The following is a 5415-nucleotide window of genomic DNA, read 5'->3' on the forward strand; positions in this document are numbered from 1 at the left end:
GCCTCCTTCTCCTCCACCGTGCTCCACTCAGGCTCTAATCTGTTTTACAGCACGGAGGATTTGATGATCATATTACAGCTTCTACCTCTCAGGACTGCTTGTCAACTAATTTTTTTAACAGGATTGGTTTGCGGCCAACTGGCACATGTTGAGTCTTAAACAGTTGCATGGTAATATCATAATAAGAAAAGCAGCACCCCTCACCTCTGCGCGTACTGCCTGCATGTTGTGTTAGTGTGAGTGAATATCTGTGTGTGTGTGTGTGTGTGTGTGTGTGTGTGTGTGTGTGCGTGTGTGCGCGTGCATGCGTGCGTGTGTGTGCGTGTGTGTGTGTGTGTGTGTGTGTGTGTGTGTGTGTACTGGTAGGGGGTTAGTTATTAATCACTGCCTGAGAGCTGACATCAGGCAGCCAGTAAACGTTAATTAGGACCACCCAATGGCGGGGCCAGTGTCATTAGCTAATTGAGTTTGTTTATGTGTTTGTGTTTGCGGGGACCGATTGAAAAAAGAGAGAGTGTGTGGGGAGAGGAAGTTAGGAGGCAGAGGGGGGAGGAAGGAGGGAGGGAGAGAGAGAGGTGGGCTTGTCTTATCCAGTGCCATGTTGTGGTGACATGTCCTTCAGCTCTATCCATAGGGAGAAAGAGACACGTGGACAAGGAGAGAGGATAGAAATACAGCCTCCTCCCTCAGGAACCTGAGGCCTCAGCCACAGCCGTAAACTTTCTCCACAGGCAAGCCACGGAAAGAAAGACATGCTTTCTCAGATTTTCTCTCTAATATATTGTGCTCTATACCTCCAGAACGCTGACAAGCATGCATCTTTTAGGAAACACATTTGCACATGCTTACAGTTAATGCACACTCACATTAACACGCACAAATATGAACTCATGCCGCCTCCAGTCTCTCCCTGGTGTGTGTTTCACACGCCACCTCTGCAGCCTCCCCGGGGTGTTCAGAGTGAGGCTGTGTGTAGTGAGCAACCATGCCTGAGCGCTGCATGGTCTCAGATGGCCTGGTGTGGCTGGCTGTGGTTATGCCTGTTGAGTCCGCCTGACCACCACATGATGAATCACATCCCTGCTACGTCCAAAAAACGACACACACACACACACACACACACACACACACACACACACACACACACACACACACACACACACACACACACACACACACACACACACACACACACACACACACACACACACACACACACACACACACACACACACACACACACACACACACACACACACACACACACACACACACACACACACACACACACAGGCTGACCCACCAGTTCTCAGCACAGCTCAGAGCAGTCCAGGCAAGAGAAACAACTGTCCTCTTCCCGCGTCGTGCATGGAGATTAATTGTAACAAGCCAACAGAGCTCTGCACAGAGAGCACAGAGAGCAGGAAAAGCAGAAATCCACCAAGGAGCAAAGGGGAGGAGGGAGGAAGCTGAGCCGCAGCCCTCTGCTGTCAGGGTCTCTCTTCTTCCATCGCTGTGATTTGTGCCCTTGGCCAGGTCCGATTCATGTCCCGCAGAAAGCTCAGCTCATGCCCCAGTAGGCTTGTTAGAGCAGTTGAATGAACGCCTACATGTAAGGATTTTGCCCAAAAGCTAGGACAAAAACAACAACAAGAAAGCAAATCCATGTGGACAGACGACAAAGTGAGACGTTGCCCAGTTTGTTTTGTAACTTGCTGCTGCTGCTTTTTATAGGCAGCACTGCGGTCATTGAGATCATTGTTGTCTGCTGGTAGAACACTTCCAATTACAATCACAGTTTGTGAGACAAACGAGAAGAGGCTCAATTTGAGGAAAGCATCACATTTTTCTTCTCTGTTTTGAGGGGCATAGCCTTTCTGTGTTAGCTTACATCAAACAGAAGACAAACTAAACTCACTGAAAGTAATACATCTGCAAGATGCCTTTGTACCAGAGCGTACCAGAATGTGTTTGCCTTTGTCCATGTGTTTTACAACTATTCTAAAGTGAAAAAATCTGGGCCAAATATTTTATCAGACAAAACTCAGCTCATAGATCTAAATCATCAAAACAAAGTGTGTTTGGAATTCAATGTCACCCAAAACAGATATTGGGTACAGAGACTTGTTCTTGTCGTAGGTAATCAAGGAATTCATTTGGAAAATTCAGATTTTCTTTATTGACAACTGATGGTTACACACTAAAAACTCACAGCTCCATGGATTAATTATTCTCCATAAATACACACAACATGGGTTAAATTGCATTATCTCACCTTACTCTGTAGAACTACATTTAATGCTGACACCCTAGCATGTTTGTGCAGCTGTGTTTGCCTCATTTCAGTTTGTCTGACAGAAAGCTGTCTCTAACTGTGTTCATCACACTATTTGGTGTACCCTCTAACTGCTAATAGACCACCAGGGACTCTGTTTAGCCAATCACCTGCAAGCTTACACTCCTGAGAACAGCACTCTTCCAGTGAGTAAGGTGAATGGTAGATGGGGGGAAAACAAAAACATCGGGAAAAGAAAATCACCCATCGGAGAAGAAGTGTCCTGTTACCATGGCACCTTGGTATGGTTAAAGAGCATTGAGCTCTGAGCTAACCTGCCTCAACCCCCACCTTCCGCAGTGCTCCACCTTCTCTCCCCTCCAGCACACCTTTAACATGCCCCGAAGGAGTGTTGGAACGCTCTGTGGAGCACATCCATGAAAGATGCTCCTCAGCCAGGCAGGGGTGGAGAAACACTTCCATCTGGATTCTGGGAGCCAGGGAAGAAGCTCTAAAATTAGCCCAGCATGGGGTGCAGGAACAGGGGAGCGGGGGCAGGGATGAGGGAGGGATCTGGAAGACAAGTACAGAGGATGGGAGACTGGTGGAGAAGGAATGCTGGGAGGCAGAGAGGGGGGGAGAGTGGTGACAGCAAACATCTACTGAGACGCCTCTCTGCACATTCACTAGGCTGTGGCAAATTAAATGTCTGAACTAGCACTTCATAAATATACACACCGCTCCACACACAATTATGAATGTTCATAACACCGGCGCTCACACACCCGTACAGTCACTCCTACTCACAAGTGCTAACCACATACAGTACACACACACAAAAGCAAAACACACAAATACCACATCATTAAATGATTTGCTCATTGTGAGATCACTTGGTGGTTATGCTAGGGCTTAAGCTCTGTGAATGGTGCAGTGTCAATGGGCATCTGTGTCCCCGTGTCCCACTTAGTCCCCTGCCGAGGAGCCCAACCTGCCGCTCAGTGTGGGAGAGCAGAGGGCAGATGGGTAAAGTCCGATTATAGAGTTGTCTGACCTCTCTCACAGGCAGCGCACTGTGCTCCATGCCCAGGGCCAGCACAGAAAGAGTGTTTGTTGTTGGTATTAGGAGCTAAACGGCTTAACGGGTAGCAGACGTGCTTCTTAAGGGTCGAGCACATAGTTTTGACTTGCTGCCAGGCTCCGAGAGGCAAGGCAATTCAGGGGCGCTTCACCGGGCTAAAAGGAAGACAGAAGAAGGAGACTGAGAAGGAGGAGGATGGAAGAAGGACTTAACTATCATACAGAGGCACAGGTGTGTCTGAAATTTGATGCTGTGCTAAAAAAGGGAGAATACAGTATACTTTTAAGATAATAATCAATCAATTCACTTATAAACGACCCTACTACCTTCACTTTTTACCTATGTGTCATTTAAGCAATACAAAGTTATATAAGCCTGGCTGGGAAATTGTATCACATTCTTTTTTTTATTCAAACAACATAGAAGGGGTTCCGTTCTAGTTTTCATACTTGATTTTAAACAGTTTGAAGCATTTCAACCAAAAGTAAGTTGTTCAAAAACCCAAAGAGTCAGTTTGCAGTTGATTAACTTACCTTCCTCACTGGGCACGTCTTATTCTACAAGTTTGAAAGAGATGATGAAGATCCAAGATGCCATATGATAGTCTTCTGTTTCATCGTAGATGGCCTCTACCTGGTTTATGGATAAAAGCAAATATCTGTTATAACAGGACTAATGCTTGCAGCTAATCAAGGGAACCACAATCCTCTAGCTACTGTAGACTTCCTTGGGCATTGTTCAAAACCCTGTTGATTATGCATCCTTGATTACAATTATGTTATTCAAAATTGTTGAACATGGTGACAGGTTTGATAGATTGCACCAAGAATCCTGAACAGAAACGGTTCAAAAGCTAGAGAAACTTTGGCAGAAAAGTGGTAAGTGCAACATTTGAACTGGGCCGAGGCACCACCATAACCCACATGTCACTCAATCCACCGACTTCCTGTTGGGGCTCTCCACTTCCTGTCTGGGTTTGATGTTTCTGCATAGACAGCACACTGAACATCACACACAGCCTATGATGTTGACAGAAAGTAACAAATACATGTCAACATTTCCTTCAGCTAGGCCATTCAATCACATGTGTGCTGCATGTGGCTGTGCGTGTTTATTAATACAAGTGGTGTATATGGTAAGTACGTTGCCTAAGGCACACGGAACTGACGGCTTCTGTTATTTCTGTGGACTTTGCTACAATTAAGTCTATGTATAAACCACGGCTTACATAAGTACACAAACTAAAAAGTAAACTGCACTCAGATTAAGTTGAAGTACTGCTAACAGACTGTGTCAACTGTGAGCACAGGCCGAGATGAAAAGGGCTACAGTAATCCCCTCTAGCCTGTCGATTTCCCTAATCTCCTTTTTTTTTTTTGCTGGAACCCAGAGGAGGGTGTGACAGGGTCAGGGGTGAAAGTTAAGAGCCTAGATGGATGAAGGAGGAGGGGACAGATGAGGTTTCATAGCCTGAGAAGACTCCTTGCCTTTGGCTGAAACCCCTACTTCCCCTGCAGCCCTCCCCCCTCCACCAGGCAAGAGATAAGAGCAAACGAGGAGGGATCATTTGGAAACACAAACAGGTTTTTGACTCATAAGGGTCAAGGGTCAATGGGGGAACTTCCAGCGGTGAACACCTAACCCTGTTGTACATCACACACAGTCTCAAACACATACATGTCCGCTGACTAGGTGTTTTTCTACAAAGAGAAGAACATGAATTCCTTCACAGAGGACTTCCTCTTGTTTGATGTACTATTCTATTATTTTGTCAAACTATTTTTAAACTTGTTTTGACAACTGTAGAGACAACATAGTCACAAAGTACATTCCTAGAAGTTCTTTGTCCGTTTTAATAGGTGCATTGCAAGAAAAAAATATCTCCTGAATGTAGACAAACAAGAAAGACAAAAGACAATAGGTAAATCAGAGAGTGTGACGTCCTGGCTGAAGTCTTGGCTTATACACTCGAAACAATGCCCACACTCTTCCTGCTCTCCACCATTTTGACAGAGGTGTGAAGGTCCCTCCCTCCAGCCAAATACCTTTGGGATTATTA

Source organism: Pseudochaenichthys georgianus, chromosome 9, assembly GCF_902827115.2.
Source record: "Pseudochaenichthys georgianus chromosome 9, fPseGeo1.2, whole genome shotgun sequence".
Lineage (NCBI taxonomy): Eukaryota > Metazoa > Chordata > Actinopteri > Perciformes > Channichthyidae > Pseudochaenichthys > Pseudochaenichthys georgianus.